Source organism: Diabrotica virgifera, chromosome 5, assembly GCF_917563875.1.
Source record: "Diabrotica virgifera virgifera chromosome 5, PGI_DIABVI_V3a".
In the NCBI taxonomy this organism is placed as follows: domain Eukaryota; kingdom Metazoa; phylum Arthropoda; class Insecta; order Coleoptera; family Chrysomelidae; genus Diabrotica; species Diabrotica virgifera.
In genome coordinates this window covers 122864735-122883764 of record NC_065447.1, presented here as the reverse complement: position 1 = coordinate 122883764, position 19030 = coordinate 122864735, and the positions used below count along the sequence as shown (strand labels likewise).

At 33.9% G+C, this 19030-nt stretch overlaps 1 protein-coding gene across 1 annotated transcript in view; it reads left to right on the top strand.

The window, feature by feature from the left end:
* The first annotated feature begins 2293 nt into the window (after nt 1–2293).
* LOC126884351 (uncharacterized) overlaps nt 2294–19030 on the top strand; it is a 409697-nt gene continuing 392960 nt past the window's right edge. The window contains exon 1 of the mRNA XM_050650281.1: nt 2294–2879. The gene's annotated coding sequence lies outside the window, so the exon portion shown is untranslated. The remainder of the gene's footprint in view (nt 2880–19030) is intronic.

Sequence of the window (19030 nt, the reverse complement as noted above, 5' to 3'; positions counted from 1 at the left end):
ACTGTCTATGGCTAAACTGAAATAACAATGCACGGAGGTTAAGAATTCACAGATTTTCAATATGCCACTATGCAATTAATCTTACTCTTAGAAGTATTATTGGTTGCCAACCAATTTTTGCAGTCAAAAAATCCTATGTGGAATGACCAAATTTTAGAAATTCGTTTTTTCGTAACATAACAAGTATTAGCATAATTTATTAAAATTTTCAAACAGTTCATATGGTACTGATGGTGCGGTACAATGAAATTTACTTGCTAATTTATTGTACAAATGCCCTAGTTACTAAAATATCTTTTTCCCAAAATGAGCCAAAGTCACCCTGGCGGGCCAAAGTCACCCGAAATTACGGTACTTTAGTTTTTAAATACTTTTGCATTACGGGTATATAAAATGGGAAATTTCTGGAGAATATATTATTAGGGAAAAGTGGATATCCCAGTCCTCAACTACAACTACCCAATGACACATGACACCATTGCAGAATATTCAGACAGAAGTTGTGTTTTACAATGGATCACAAATCCCTTCAAGAATTGTTATTGAAAAAACATTTGGTATTTTGAAGAGATTTCCCATTTTAACATATGTAATGAGATGCAAGTTACCTTTTCTTCAAAGAATAATATCAGCTTGTTCAGTTTTACACAATATTGCAGTAGATAATAGAGAAAACCTTGAAATAGTGGCAAATGAGTGTGCTGTTGATATATTAGAAGCTGTGGCAGAACATTTTCAACCAGAAGCTAATCTAATGCAACTAAATTGTGTGTGTGTGTGTGTTTGTTTAAAAATATTGTTTGACATTTAAAGCTAGCTTAAATTAATTTTATTTTTATTGGACTGCAGTTTGTTAATAAATTAATATAAATATTATATTGGTGACTGAGTTTAAGTACTTTATGTTCATTAGCAGGTTTTCAATAATAAATTTATAAATATTATACATATATTATATTATTGGTGTTTGATCTTTTATTGTTTAAAATATGTTCATTACGATCCATTATGACCCTCTCTTTTCACCTCTGGATAACTAGTTATCAGGAAGTTTATCTGACAGATTAGATACTAACAGATATCTGACAGAGAAAAACTTCCCGTTAACTAGTTATCAGGAGCTGAAAAGACAGATACTAAGGATACTGCTAGATAAACTTCCCAATAATTAGTTATCTGGAAATGAAAAGACCTCTAATATCTAATCTGTCAGATAAACTTCCTGATAGACAAAAATATAATAGAAGAATTAACCTTTATGGTGGTTTTTTATTAATTTTTTTAGCAGTGTTTAAATAAACAAATACTGAGGGCATGAAATGGATCACGAACAAGGATGTTCTAGGAGGAATGAAAAAAGAATTGGAGATTGTGTTTACCATTAAACACATAAAACTGCATTATCTGGGACACATACGAGAAATCAACACCGATACTCCCTGATGCAGTACATATTGCAAGGTACAGTCAAAGCTAAGCGAAGACCCAGTAGAGGGAGAAGATCAATGGAACTGTTTCGAATCGCAGCTAGCAAGGTTATGTTTGCTAATATGATTTCCAACATTCGAAACAGATAGGAATCAAAAGAAGATGGCATGAAAATGAAAGTGTATTACCTAATACTTTTCAAAATCCACAAGGAAAAGAAAAAGTTTTCCTGTAGTTGGCTGTATACCATCAATCACAAAATTGGAAAGAAATCCTTTGTAAAAGGTATAAAATTTTTTATTAAAAAATCCCTTAAAAGGGCTACATCACAACAAAACGTTTTCGATTTTTATAAAAAATCATCATCAGTGTTTGATAAACTGGATGCTAGCTGAGCCACAAAAGAAAAATATCTGGGTAAAAACCCTTTACATAAAATATAGATGCCTTAAAAGTGCAACTGAGTTGCCATTAAGGCCGGCCATTGGTAATGTTACAAGTATAGGCGATCCCATCACCTTTATAAAGTACACCACTCATAATCTAGAGCATATATGTATACCGAAAAATGCTTAACCTACTAACAATATATCTCGCTAATTACAGCCATATTTTTGCTACCCTACCTGTTGTGTATTGTTTATAAAAAAATGTGAAAGTTTTGCTTTTTTCTCAATAAATATAAGAGCGTTTATATCTAAATTACTCAAGTATTTAAATGAATTTCATGATAAAAGTCCGTTTAGCACTAGCCTATATGTAACGGAAGGATGTAACGTTAAAAAAATGTGAATTAATAAAGTACTTTTTGCGTGGTGTACTTTTAAAATAAATTTCTGGAATTAATAGAAATTGGCATGTGAAACGTAAATCTTGTACATACAATACACAAAAAGTATAGGAATCTGTAAGAATCTAAGCTCTGTTAATGTAGCAATTATGTATAAGATGGCGCTACGAAAAAAATTAAATAAACATCAAAAATTCAGGAGCGTAATGGCCCGTTTGAAACTTTCCTTAGGAAATTTCGGTACTTGACAAATATGAGTTTATTAGGGGTCCGGACAAATAATCCCCGGACAAATAATCCCGGACAAAAAATCCCCACAAATTATCCCCGGACAAAAATCCAAGGAAAAAAAATCCCCACAAATAATCCTCACAAATAATTCCCACAAATAATCCCCGGACAAATAATCCCCACAAAAAATCCCGGACAGATAATCCCCACAATTTTTTTTTGACAAAATATCCCCGCAAAAAATCCCCAAGAAATATTTTTGCCGAATAAAGTTGTCAAATGAATGCTTATAATCCAAGGATGGTACTAAAGATGAGAAATTTAGACTGTCTGTCCGTCGGTACGTCCGACCGCGCATATAACTACTCCGTCATTATGCCAGGTAGAATGACACATGAGGGGTCGAATGAACGGTTATAATCCAACAATGGTACTACAGATGAGCAATTTGGTCCGTCGGTCTGCTTGACCACGAATATAACTCCTCCATCACTGTACCAGGTAGAATGACAAATGAGGTGTCGAATGAAAGCTTATAATCCAAGGATGGTACTAAAGATGAGAAATTAGACCAAGGCTGTCTGTCCATCGGTCCGTCCGACCGCGAATGTAACTACTCCGTCATTATGCCAGGTAGATTGACAAATGGGGTGTCGAATGAACGGTTATATTCCAACGATGGTACTAAAGATGAGCAATTTGGTCCGTCGGTCTGCCTGACCGCGAATATAAGTCTTCCGTCACTGTACCAGGTAGAATGACAAATAAGGTGTCGAATGAAAGCTTATAACCAAGGATGATACTAAGGTTGAGAAATTTGACCAAGGCTGTCTGTCCATCGGTCCGTCCGACCGCGAATGTAACTACTCCGTCAATATGCCAGGTAGATTAACAAATGGGGTGTCGAATGAACGGTTATAACCCAACGATGGTACTAAAGATGAGCAATTTGGTCCATCTGTCTGCTTGACCGCGAATATAACTCCCCCGTCACTGTACCAGGTAGAATGACAAATGAGGTGTCGAATGAAAGCTTATAATCCAAAGATGGTACTAAAGATGAGAAATTAGACCAAGGCTGTCTGTCCATCGGTCCGTCCGACCTCGAATGTAACTACTCCGTCATTATGCCAGATAGATTGACAAAAGGGATGTCGAATGAACGGTTATATTCCAACAAATTTGGTCCGTCTGTCTGCCTGACCGCAAATATAACTCCTCCGTCACTGTACCAGGTAGAATGACCAATAAGGTGTCCAGTGAAAGCTTATAACCAAGGATGGTACTAAAGATGAGAAATTTGACCAAGGCTGTCTGTTCATCTGTACGTTCGACCGCGAATGTAACGACTCCGTCATTATGCCGGATTAGTGACAAATGGGGTGTCGAATTAACGATTATAATTCAACAATGGTACTAAAGATGAGCAATTTGGTCCGTCGGTCTGCTTGACCGCGGATATAACTCCCCCGTCACTGTACCAGGTAGAATGACAAATGAGGTGTCGAATGAAAGCTTATAATCCAAGGATGGTACTAAAGATGAGAAATTAGACCAAGGCTGTCTGTCCATCGGTCCGTCCGACCGCGAATGTAACTACTCCGTCGATATGCCAGGTAGAATGACTAATGACGTGTCGAATGAATGGTTATAATCCAACGATGGTACTAAAGATGAGAAATTTGATCCGTCGGTGTGCCTGACCGCGAATATAACTCCTCCGTCACTGTACCAGGTAGAATGACAAATGAGGTGTCAAATGAAAGCTTATAATCCAAGGATGGTACTAAAGATGAGAAATTAGACCAAGGCTGTCTGTCCATCGGTCCGTCCGACCGCGAATGTAACTACTCCGTCATTATGCCAGGCAGAATGACAGATGAGGTGACGAGTGTACAGTGAACGGTTATAATCCAACCATGGTACTCAAGATTCACGCACGCATTTCGTTTCCGAAAGTTGCACTTTCACGCACGACTTGCACTAAAATACCTTGTAATATTGCATTATAATATATTATAATACATGCAATAAACTAATATTGAAAGTTTGTTTTTGACAACCTTGTCAAATAATTGATTTGTGTATTTTCACTTCTAAATAAAAATTGATATAACTCTATTTTTTTGTGGCTTTTTCCAAACGTACGGCCCTAGAATAAATATTATTCCTAACTCGTGCGGAAAGTGTGTTCCTCGCACTCGAATGCCTGCCCGAACTCCGCTATCGCGTCGTTCGGGTCAACGACAGTCTCGTGCGTGAAATTATCACTTTCCGCACTAGTTAGGAAAATAACTATTTTATGATGTCGATATTTTCCAAGTTATGGGTAGAAATAGTGACAGTTAGAGGTTAGAGTTAGAGCATAACTATTGAATTGTCTCGTTAATTATGAGTTTTACGACAAAAATGTAGGTACCTATAATACAAAAATAGAACTTAGTAGATAGAATTAACTTTTACATAATTTTGAATTTTGATCTCTTTCATTTTTTTTACGAATATTTAAAATTGTTTCAAATATGATTTCCTACAATTATTTCTTTTTGACAATTTTTTTCGTGCGGTTGATATTTTCCGAGTTAGCGGGAATATATTAAAAAGGGGTGGGGGAGCATAATTATTGAATTGAATCTTGTTTCCGAGCTGCCCCAAATTTTATAATTCTAACCTTTAGGGGAGGTCAATAGTGGTGTAAATTTAAAATTGCGACTGAATTCCGCTGAAGGGTTAGCCGTCATATTGATTTTAAAGCAGAACCGTTGATGCTAAATACCTCCACCATTTTCAACTTTTTTGCTCTACTGCTCATTATTTATAATAGTTCCCAGGTAGCAAGACTGTTTAACGCGCTCTATCTGAATCTGCGTTCCATTAGTGTGCAGATGGGTTATAGGTATAGATAGGGCTATTATAGCAATCGCCATTAAACCGGTTTTTGGTACGAAAATAGTGATTAGCAATTAAATTTAAGCATGAATTGTAATTTCGATTACCAAATATCGAATTCCAATTGTGAGTTCTTTCAAAAATCGTGCATGCAGCACTCTGTTTGAATTCTTCTTCTTCAGGTGCCGTCCTCGTTCCGAAGTTTGGCTATCATCAAGGCTATGCGTATTTTTGATACCGTAGATCTAAATAATTGGCAGCTGCTGCACTTGTACCAATCTCTTAAATTCTTCAACCATGAATGTTTTCTTCTGCCAATGGATCTTTTACCTATTATTTTTCCCTGAATAATTAATTGTAGTAGCTGGTACTTTTGTCCCCTCATTATATGTCCCAAGTATTGCAGTTTGCGCTTTTTAATAGTAAGCGCAAGTTCTTTTTCTTTCTGCATCCTTCGCAACACTTCCATGTTTGTCACTCTCTCTGTCCACGATATTCTCAGTATCCTGCGGTACATCCACATCTCGAATGCTTCTATTTTCCTTGTATCGATCTTTTTCAGTGTCCAAGCTTCCATTCCATAGAAAAGAACTGACAGCACGTAACATCTCATCAGGCGAATTTTAAGATTTAAACTTAGCTCTCTTCCGCATAAAACTGTTTTCATTTTGGTAAAAGTAGCTCTAGCTTTTTCTATTCTGATCTTGATTTCTTCAGAGTTGTCGTTGTTTTCATTAATCACAGTTCCCAGGTAATTATATTTTCTAACACGCTCAATTCTTTGATCATGTACGGTTATGTCAGAAAAATTTTGTGGAGATTTCGACACCATCATTATTTTTGTTTTTTTGATGTTAAGTGATAAACCGAACTTTTCGCTGCACTCTCTGCACTCGCTGCTTTGAATAACCCTGTTCAAAACATCCTATTTGTGATGATAATTGCTTGTCCTGAAAACGATAATCTTGATTGTAATACAAAAAAACCTATTCATTTTTGTAATTTCAAAAGTATTTGCTCATCATCATCATCAATGGCGTTATAACTCTTCGAGACCCTGCCACATTTTTTATTATTTAAAATCAATACAGCTGCCCACGATGTGATATTTGATACCGTTCACGTTATCAACACCAGTAATAAAAATTTAATGTGTTTCTCGGTCGATGATCGAAATGCCACATCAGCGACTTGTTAATTATTGTGTTTTGACTGGAATAAGAATGTGAATTTTAACCGAATTTTTAACGTGCTAACAAATTGCACATACAATTTTTTTTTGTTTATGCTTATTTTTTATTATAATAAATATGTTGATTTTCACCCATTCGTGAGCAAAAATTTGGTTGTTTTGACTTCTGAGTAATACCAAAAAGTCAAAAATCGTTATAACTGAAAAAACTCGACAGAGTTATGCTCGATAAACTCATAATACTCATCTCATAAAGCTAATAAAAGATTTTTGATCTTGTCGTTTCACATGATTCACTGAGCGTTGGCTTATTTTTTAATATTTTTCCGTATTTTTTTTTAATTCATTGAATTATAGCGTTGATTGAGATATTAGAGGCCGTCCAATATATCAATCAACGATTATAGTGAATATGCTTATTTAATTTAAAAATAAAATAATTCTATCCTCTTCTTCTTGCTGTGCCTGTCCGTGACGAATGTTGGCGATCACCATGGCATGGCAATCTTTATTTTATCTGCAGCAATGCAGGAAAGCTTCACATATGTTGAGTTGAACCAGGTTCTGAGGTTCTTTAACCAGGATGTTCTTCTTCTTCCTGGACCTCGCTTTCCAAATATTTTTCCTTGCAGAATGGCTTGTAGGAGGGCATATCTGGATTCATTTCGCATAATGTGTTAAAAGTATTCCAACTTTTGAGATTTGATGGTGGTTAATACTTCTCGGTTTTTCCCCATTCTTCTGTAAGGACCTCCTCATTTGTGACCCGATCAGTCCATGGGATTTTAAAAATTCTATTATAAGTTCAAAAAAAATTCAAAAAAATATGCTTGAAATATTTATTTCAAACTCTAAGCTCACCCCACCTTAAGGATAGCTATGACACGAATTTGACAGGCAAGCCATGCAAGTCGTTTTTGTCTATGTATGAAATTTAATAAAAAAAATGTCTCATCCGGAAAGCAGATGGGTGCAGGTCGACCTATATTCGGATCTTAGACTATAACGTATATATAGTTTCGTAGAGTTTTGCTATCAGCCGTTGATGATTTGCTGATGAACGCTACTCGTGTTATTTCTTTCCGTTCATGTTCACAAGAGCATGTGTTAACAAGTAATTGGACTTCGTAAGTCCTAGGTTTTCATCCAAAGTAATCGAAAGTAGAACTGGAAGTCGATATTTTAACTCTTCGTGTAACTTTGCGTCGATTCATATACGATTTTACTAATTTTGGATCATATTCATTTACATTAATATCATACTTTGAGTCACTTTAAAACAGATACTTGCGGTTGCAACTCTAAAACTGAAGTCCGATGTTAAATTACTCATCTTTAATACCATCCTTGTGTTATAATCTTTTATTCGAAACCTCATTATTTGTCATTATATCTGTATTAATACGGAGGAGTTGTATGTAGGAGGACAGACGGAAAGACACTCATGAAACCGGAAGTATATATATGTTCTCGCCTTGCGAAGGCTCGTCGAATAATATATCACTTTTACTATTCCGGTGACTTTAAAACAGTATTTCCGGTCCCATTTGTAAAACCGGAAGTCCTTGGTCAAATTGCTCATCTTTAGTACCATCCTTGGATTATAAGCTTTCATTCGACACCTCATTTGTCATTCTACCTGGTACAGTAACGGAGGAGTTATATTCGCGATCAGGCAGACCGACGGACCAAATTGCTCATATTTAGTACCATCGTTAGATTATAATCGTTCATTCGAAACCTCATTTGTCATTTTCCCTGGCATAATGACGGAGAGAAGTTACATTTGCGGTCGGACGGACAGATGGACAGACAGCCTTGGTCAAATTTCTCATCTTTAGTACCATCCTTGGTTATAAGCTTTCATTCGACACCTTATTGGTCATTCTACCTGGTACAGTGACGGAGGAGTTATATTCGCGGTCAGGCAGACCGACGGACCAAATTGCTCAACTTTAGTACCATCGTTGGATTATAATCGTTCATTTAAAACCTCATTTGTCATTTTCCCTGGCATAATGACGGAGAAGTTACATTCGCGGTCGGACGGACAAATGGACCGATAGCCTTGGTCAAATTTTTCATCTTTAGTACCATCCTCGGTTATAAGCTTTCATTCGAAACCTTATTTGTCATTCTACCTGGTACAGTGACGGAGGAGTTATATTCGCGGTCAGGCAGACCGACGGACCAAATTGCTTATCTTTAGTACCATCGTTGGATTATAACCGTTCATTCGACACCTCATTTGTCATTCTACCTGCCATAATGACGGAGTAGTTACATTCGCGGTCGGACGGACAGATGGACAGACAGCCTTGGTCAAATTTATCAGCTTTAGTACCATCCTTGGATTATAGGCTTTCATTCGACACCTCATTCGCTATTCTACCTGGTACAGTGACGGAGGAGTTATATTCGCGGTCAGGCAGACCGACGGACCAAATTGCTCATCTTTAGTACCATCCTTGGTTATAAGCTTTCATTAAATGTTCTAAACATTAATTACATTTTCATTCTAAATTAGACAATTAGACAAATTTGAGTGATATAATTGTTCTTCCCTGGTATAATTTTATAATATTGGGACATGAGAAGTAGGTAACAAACTATGATGAACCAATATGCGAAATAGATTTTTTCCAATACTTTTCGTTTAGATTTTACCACGAGATACGAGCACAGTATTTATCCGAGTAAAATTTTCAGCGAGACCCCGTCCTTAAACCTCCTAGAAAATGAAAAGTTCGCACCTCATATATAAAACGATTTCGAGTCATCTTAGCGAGACCGCACCTGTATACCTCTCTGTACTGAAACTAAACTATCAGCTGACTATAAAGTCTGGAGTCCGCGGCTTCGCTTAGATATCTATTGCGTTATTTCTCCGATAGAGGCAGCATCTCTCGGGAAAGAATCTTTTCTCTCTGTTGCACTGCGACTTGGGGACCTCTCTTTCATACAACGGCCGGCCTTAAGTCATTGAAATGTGATCAACTCAATTTGGATCTCACGTGTTGGGAAACCTGTATACTTTACCTTAGGGCATTATCCTGTTTGCCATGTGACCATCACAGGCCTTTTTATTGAAGTATGCACTTTTAAGGCATCTATATTTTATGTAAAGGGTTTTTACCCAGATATTTTTCTTTTGTGGCTCAGCTAGCATCCAGTTTATCGAACACTGATGATTTTTTATAAAAATCGAAAACGTTTTGTTGTGATGTAGCCCTTTTAAAGGATTTTTTAATAAAAAAATTTTATACCTTTTACAAAGGATTTCTTTCCAATTTTTTAATACTTTTCACTTAAAACTTTATAGATTCTAATCTATAAAAAGATTAAATTTTCAAATATAAATACTTGAGCCTTTGTTTTATTTTGTTAACCTGTTGTTATATATCTGTTGAATTGAACTCTATTTTGAATCTAGAATTTTAACGAATCCTAACCTTTATTAAAATTTATTGAAATTACCTCTTTATATCTATAATAAAAAATATTTATTTCTATACAAAAGTGTAAAATATATTGAGTTTAATAAATGAGTTAATGATATTCTATGTCTGATCACTGTAAGTAGTAACACTTTAAAATTATTTACATAATATTCCTTTTTATAACTTTTTGTAATAACTAGCTTCAATAAAATGTTCTTTTTTATATTCGTTTGGGTCAAAAGTCAAAACATCAATAATCTATATCTGAGAATATTACTTTAGAGTTCTTTTTAATAAATAAAACCCAACATACAATTTTAATGATGAAAGTTTAATCAAATATCAATCCCACAATAATATATAAATTATTAATCCAAAGAAGCGACAACAGGATAAATTCAAAATACAAGTAAAGTTAGAGCTTTCTTCACATTTTTGACAGGAACTTTTATAATCATCTTACTGTGAATGCGGAAAAATTGAGTATCTAGATCATATTCTTCTAACGTGTCCAATAAGAGTATCCAAGCAGTTTAATTTGAGAATCGAACTTACAAAATTAGGAGTACCAAAGAATTCCAATGTTCAAAATATATTGCAACATCTTACCCATGAACAACTAGAGGCAATGATTATTCATTTAAACATTAACAAAATGGTAAATCAAGGCAACATTTTTAGATTTTCATTTCAGTGTTGCAGCATTGATTAGACAAAGACGAGCTGCAATACAATCAAATGTACTGACAGATGCACAAGTATGCACGCCAAGAAAGAGAGTAAGAAGAAGGAACTTTTATTAAAGGATCGATGTTAAATAGGGTTTCGATATCTCTCTATAATCTAATAAAGTATCATAGTATCATCATAGATTATAATTTATAAAAATGGATTTATCATCAAGTTCATCTTCTGATGATTTGGAAGATATAATATAATGCATATGCTACCAAATATAAGATCTGTAAGAGATCGCAATGAATTGTATAGTATAATAAGTATAATGAAGATGAATTTAAAACAAGGTATATTTTCCCATATAACAAGCTAATATTTTCCCATGCAATGGCTTTTTGTTTATTTGTCACACCATCTGTTTGTTTATTTTCTATTATAAATTTATATTTAATTGCTAAATCTAAAATTATATCTTTCTCTAAACTAGAGAAGTGGCTTCCTTTATTTTCCATCGTAAGTATGATAAGTATAGTATAATACATAATACAAACAAAATTGCAAGAAAACAATGTAGTACAATGTAGTTAAATAGTTAAATTCAATTGACATAACCTTACAAACTACAAACAAAAGTTTCTTTGACAATCTTTTTTTGACAGACGACACTCGGATTCGAATGAAATAATCGAATGAAGTCCGATGTTGCCACTTATATATTGTCGGTTTGCAAACCAACAGTTTTTTTGAATGGTGCAACCCGTTTGAAAAATAACCATTGATCATTGATTTAAATCGTTGAATTGACGGTTAGCAAATCAGTTGATTTACAGTCTGTTGGTGCAACTGGGCATAAGACAACTAGAAAACCAAAAAGAGGCATGGACACTGGAAGAAAGATGGAACGCCTTCAAAGTAGTCATAAAGTCTACAGCAACAGAAATATGTGGAATCAGAAAACATAACAAACTCCATAAAAGAACGAGATGGTGGAACAATGAAGTTAAAACAGCAGTGAAAAAAAAGAAAATAGCATGGAAAAAATACATTGAGACCGAACTGGAAGAAGATAAAGAAGAATACAAAAGGCTGAGACGATTAGCGAAAAACACCATAAAACAAGTAAAAACAAAAACGTGGGAAGAGTTTGGAGAAGAATTACAACAAAACTATGTAACAAATAATAGAAGCTTCTGGACAACAATCAGACATATGAAGAAAGGAAAACATAAAGAAATAACAGCCGTAAGGGATACAACAAACCAAATCCAAACAACTCCAGAACAAATAGCTAAAGTATGGAAAGAATACTATGAAAACAAATTTAGAAATGCAATAATAGATGATAGAAATGAAACATATCAAGATAACGAGAACAAAGAATTAGAGCAAATAAATAGAGAAGAAGTAATATTGGAAGTATCAAACGTAAAAATAGGTAAAGCTGGAGGGGATGATAACATAGACCCGGAAATGGTCAAGTACATGGGAGAAGAAGGGATAAACTGGTTGTTGAAAATATACAAAGAGGCATGGGAAAAGCAGCAAATCCCAAAAGACTGGCAAAGTAACCTTATAGTGCCAATATACAAAAAGGGAGAACACGTCAACTGCGAAAATTATAGAGCAATATGTTTATCATCGGTATGTTTTAAAATATACACGAAAATAGTAGAGAAGAGGCTAAGACAAGAGGTAGAAAAAGAACTGGGAGAATAACAAGCAGCGTTTAGACCAGAAAGACAGACAAACGACAGTGGCGGTTTCTCCATAAGTGCACATGTGCACGTGAACCCCCAAAATTATTTTCACACCAACATTCATATATGTAATATTAAATTTATCATTCTATAAATAACATTTTAATCTAACTATACAGTAATTGAAATTCGAAATAACAGATCCAAGGAGTTTATAAGTACCTATTTAATAGGTAACATTTAATTATTTTTATTCTATTTCAAAGGAGAAAGTTCACGAATGCGAGGCCTTAGACAGAACCCCGCGTTCACCGCTCTCACAGTGGTTCATATCCCAATGACTTTTCATACGACTCACCACCCACCCTGCTACCCGCTATAGCCCACAAGTTTAGATGGCCACAGGATCACAAGTTCGATGTGATCTTATGGCATGATCTTTGGTGTTTTCAACGTGCACGGCACACGTATGTTTAAATTTTGCTTTCGTGAAGTTCGAATTTCGGAACTATATTAAGAATGGAAGGATTTGTATTTGTGGATGTAAATGTTAACGTGGAATATTTAAAATCAATTAAATTTTCTTCATTATATTTAGAAGAAAAATTAAAAATGCCGAAACCAAATTTGTTAATTAAGAATGTACCAAAGTGAAAACGTCGGGATTATAAATGATTATTTAAAATGGAGATTTGTGTAAAAACTTACAAATTGTGTAGGTGTAAAGCACATATTTGGAGAAGAGGAAGCATAATGAATAAAATAGAAGATACGATTTTAACTATCCAGTTGGAATTCCAGATTGGAATTCTCCATTTATGTACTTGTTACGGTGCCAGTGACAACTGCAGAAACAGAACGATGTCTCTCTGCATTGAAACGTATCGAAACTTTCCTTAGAATAGCTATGGGCCAGGATCGATTAACTGCACTCGCAATGTTTTCAATAAAAAAAAATGATTCAAGAAATTCCAAATTTTACTGAATTTGTTTGTGAATAATTTATCTAAAAAATAACAGGCGACTGACTTTCGTTACAAAACTTGCTTGTAACATTTAAACACTAAATTATAATTTTAAGTCAATAAAGTACATTATTTATTGTAATTTTTAATAAGGTCCTTTGATATTTACAATTTGAAGACACTCAAAAACCTTTACCTACGGAAATAGGGTCTCAAGGTATTTTTATATGTTAACATTATGTGTGCACCCCCAATATTTTACACCAGGCGCCGCCACTGACAAACGATAACATTTACATCATTAGAAATATAATAGAAAGAAGTATTGACTCGGGGGGAAAGCTCATTCTAGCATTCATAGATCTAAGGGCAGCATTCGACTCTATAGAAAGACAAATTATATGGAAATGCTTGCAGAACATGAAAGTACCATGCAAGTACACTGATAAAAATAATTGAAAATATATACGGAGTAGTAAAAGGACGTGTACAGATAGCAGGAGAAAGATCTGAAGAATTCAATTGGGAAAGAGGTATCAAGCAAGGAGACAGTCTTAGTCCGCTACTATTCATAATAGTCATGAATGAATTGACTAGAAATACTGGAGAAAAAACGAACCAAATACAGACAACAATAGGATACCAAAGATTACAGCCAATAAAAATAGAAGCCCTATTGTATGCGGATGACATAGTCCTTATAGCAGATTCCGTGACAAAAATGCAAAAACTCATAAATATATGGACAGAAGAAATAGAGAAATTAAAAATGGAAATAAACATCGAGAAAAGTAAAATAATGGTCATCGGCGAAAAGGAAGAAAATGAAGTAATTATAAAATGCAAAAATACTCAACTGGAAATAGTTACAGCATATGATTATCTTGGAAGTATTATTACCAATGATGAGAAAATAGACCTCGAAATAACAAACAGAACTAAAAAATCAAATAATCTGTACTACGCACTAGCGCCAATTCTGAGGAAAAAAGAATTGTCCCACGAAACAAAAATTAAAATATATAATACGATTGTGATACCGACGATACTGTATACAAGCGAAAATTGGACTTTACAGAAAAAGCATAATAGTAGGATAAATGCAATTGAGATGAGACATTTACGTGCTATAGCCGGAAAGACCAAATGGGATAGAATAAGAAATGAGACAATAAGAGGGATAACTAAACAGGAACCAATAATGAATAAAATAATAAAGAGGCAATTAAACTGGTATGGACATCTGATGAGAATGAAACCTAGTAGACTAGCAAGGAAAATTCACGAAACAAGGAATATTACAAAAAAGTAAAAAGGCAGGCCGAAGAAAAAATGGATACAGCAAATAGTAGAAGCAGGAAAAATCAAACAGAAAACGCTAGAAGAAATGAAACTAATAGCACAGGACCGAAAAGAATGGAAGAGATGGGTGAATATGTAGCTAAATTAAACCCAAATCCGACACCTGAAAGGGTATAAGGAAGGGGAGAAAGAAAGAAAGTATTCGAGTACCGATAATCATATCGAGAATCGTATTTCTCAGGGTAATCTGTCACACCCTTAAAACGCTTCATACCGATAACGATATTCCATAACACTCGTAAAATACCGGTCCCGTCCGTTACTCGCTAGGATACGATTGATTGGTATTTTTTTTATAGAAAGTAATCAAGTGTACTGGTTGTAGATACAATAGTCGTTACCCGCTCTGATACGATTGGTACAAAGTAACGAAGTAATCCGAGTAATCAAAGTAACGATTTGCCTCTCTGTATAGTAATCGGTACTTTCGGCATTCGTAAGTAACGAGTACTTTGTAACGAATAGTTACTTTTTCAACATCACTATATACACAATGGCCAGAATAATTTTCACTTTTAACTTAACACATTTAATTTCTCCTGGTTTGAGGATTATGAATGAACCTGGTTTTAACTTAACTAAAAATCCGCTGTGTCTAGGTATACGCTAACGTGTACGCAAATAAAAAAGTTGTCTATTCGGTTGACTTACAACGGCTAGGGATTAATAAAGAAACAAACGAATCGGCATGCGGCAGGTCGATTGTAATATTTTAGGTATACCAGTTAAGCGTAGATCTCGGGTGCGTAGAGGGTCAATATCTATTTAATTATTAAATTTTTAGTAATTTTTTGATTAAAATATAATAAACAAGATAACTTAAGGAAAAATAATAAGATGGATAATAAAATACAATGCACCCTTGTTAGAAATACCTTTCTTAGCAAAAACTTAATATGTACTAAATTAGAAGAGACTTCCTTGAATAAAAGAACAATTAGGATTCACCCGAAAGTAATATTTTAAATACGAAAAAATATATAGATTAGTGCCGATTCGATATGCGGTCTAGAGCAGAGTAGCTAATTCGTTATGTGGTCTATCATCATCATCATCAGTAGCTCGACAACCCTTTTTTGGGTCCTGGCTTATTCTAAGAATTTCCTCCATTCTGTTCTGTTCCTTGCTTTGTTCTTCCAGTGGGTAATCTCCCACATAACAATTTCATGTTCTTAGTAGATTCATAGAACATACTTTTCAGAAAAAGTATATACTTAGAATATGCGTAATTACCATTGCGAATGTGCAGAGCATATACTGAGTATATACTACATTACAGTACTTAAACGTTCTATGTATATACTTAGAATGTACTACCGCACTTCTTTTCAGTATATACCAAGAACATACTTTTTAGAAGATTCTAAGGAGGTGCTATAAACCTTCTATTTATATACTTAGAATGTACTATCGCACATATTTTTAGTATATGGGAAGAATATTCCAAGGAAGTGCTATATACCTTCTAGTTACATACTTAGAATGTACTAGGGCACATATTTTTAGTATATGGGAAGAATATTCCAAGGAAGTGCTATATACCTTCTATGTATATACTTAGAATGTACTATCGCACATATTTTTAGTATATGGGAAGAATATTCCAAGGATGTGCTATATTTCTCAGAAGTATGTTTTCAACATCACCCAATCTCATCCTAGGTTCTACTAATATATTATATTTACATATTCTAATTGCATATGAGAATGTATAGTTATTACATTCTACAATATTACGTAAAAAGTAAGTATAAAATGTATAAACTTTAGTTAGTTATATAGGTACCTATGTATAATAAATATTATATGGGTAAGTAGCCTATATATAAAATATAAGTAATATATTTAGTTATTATGTGCACATCAAAATAAAAATGCTGCTTATATAATTATATAATAGCCAAATATATAATATAATATGTATGTAAATTACTAAAATTTATAGGTATCTATATACATTATACATACTTTTACTTACTAGGTATTTAGGAAATATTGAAGTACCAATATGAATTTATTATTTTCAAGCTGCTTTTTATGTTCTTAAAATGTTTTAGTCCTTGTAGCTAGAAATACAGTCGCTTCTTCCTCACAGCGTAGACATAAATGCCTTAACTGTACTGGAAACTATTTTCATATTTTGCCTTTTTGTTACCTACCCCCTTCCCTTGTGCAGGTATAAAATATGCATTGCAAGGGTCAGAATAACAATGAATGGCCGTTTCCGGATTCCCGAAAATTATAGGTAAAAATATTTTTATGGTATAAACTCAAATCAAAATGGTGTATTCATTTCAATTGAAAACGAAACGAGAATTTCTCATTTTTCTTCAATAGAATTAAGTTTTAAACTTTTTTACCATACAATTAAAACGGTTTAAAAAAATGATGAATTAGATAGTTCAGTAGTACCTACCAAAATACCTAAATTTGATTAATTATTCTTAACGCGAAGTTGATAATCTATAGGCTAACATTATTCTTCTTCTTATAGGTACATACAGTATATTCTTTTTAAGATATTTTAAAAGTATATACAAGTATGTGTTAAGCATATACTTTTGCATATACTTACGCATATACTAAGAATATTCGATTAAGGTATATTCTAAGAATAAACTTTTACGAACATTCCGAGATACTACGTACACGAATGTGCTCAGTATATTCGGTGCAAGAATATTCTTCGAAGCACATGCAAAGAACATGAAATTTAGAATGTTTTTTATGGTACATGCTATGCTTGTACTACGCATATACTAAAAAGGATATACTTCGACGAATGTTGGCAGGATATGCTTAGAACATGATGCGAACATCATTGTTATGTGGGCTCAAGTGTTTTCAGATCTTGTTCCATGTATCTAAGTTTGGGTCTTCCCTTTGACCTTCTCCCTACTGGTGTTTGCCTCATTATATGTTTTGGTGTTTCGGTCTCCAACATCCGTTCAACATGGCCTATCCAGCGCAGACGTCCGATCTTTATGGATCTTATGACGTCAAATTCGTTGTATTCTGCGTATAGTTCAAAATTATATCTTCTGCATACCATACGTCATTTTCTTTCACTTCCTTATACAGGGTGTCTGCGTAACTTGGAACCATAGGGGAAACTTTTTTAATATCAATTTTACGAATAAAAAGTCATTCTTTATAAAATGCTCTGCATAGTCTAAAACCTAAGATGCAATCATCAGATATCAAATGTTGTCAACAGTATACGAGGTATGTCAAAAACTATGAATTTCGCTCAAGAGCAAACTACCTTTATATTTCAAAATATCACAAAATTATATTATGAAAAGTTCTTTGTAATTAAAAACCATATTCAAATATGCAATAACAGCCTTCTACTTGAAAAAAAAATTCTGAAATTTTCCTAAATTACCGATTCCGAACATCATTTTTATTTATTAAGGCTGTATGACACTATACATTTTCTTGTATCATTTCTAATATCGTTTCTAATATGTCAAAAAAATGCATAGTGTCATACACAGATACAAGAAACGATATCAGAAACGATACAAGAATTTGAGTCAGACACAGATTCTTGTACAAGAACTGCGCCAATTTCTGCGCAAAGAGCGAAAACGTAAAACCTGCTGGTAAAACATCTAAAATGTCATAATTACTTACTCATAATGGCGGCTGAAATGAAAATGGGATAATGTATTGACTACTGTTCTACTAATAACCATATATTTAGCTCCTAGTAAAGTTCAAACTATAAATTTATGTTTCATGGTGCATAATTTTTTAATAGACGAAAATACAATAGTTCCTAATTTGGATCAAACTGAAGATAATTCTAATGCAAATATTTTAGCACAAATATCAAAACAAAATAAAAACACAAATAATCAACCTCAGTCAACGTAAAATTCTGGTTAACATTAAAATATTAATTATATAAAAGTTTATAAATTTTATAAAATACATATTTAAAATCAGCTGTGTCTGTAGATGCAGTACTACCATAACGTGACACAGGGTGACAAACAAAATTTCGACCAATCACGTGCCGAATTTCATACAATTTTCGATACAAGAACTTGCATAGTGCAAAAACGTCAAAGTGAAAACCGATCTTTTAAATTGCTCTTTAAAAAATATTAGTTTTCGACGTTTTTTTCTACATTTTTATAGTAGTAATCATATAAATCGGACGTACCTTCGGTACAACGATCATTGAGACTACAGATAACCCCCATTGTCTTAATTTAATTTGAATTTTTTACGACTGCAATATCGTTTGCTGAAGCGCCTACAACTGCAATATGAGTGTCAATAGCGGAGGTAGGCCTCCTGATCCACCGCCCAGAAAAACTATTATATTCGATAGTCAAAATGATGCC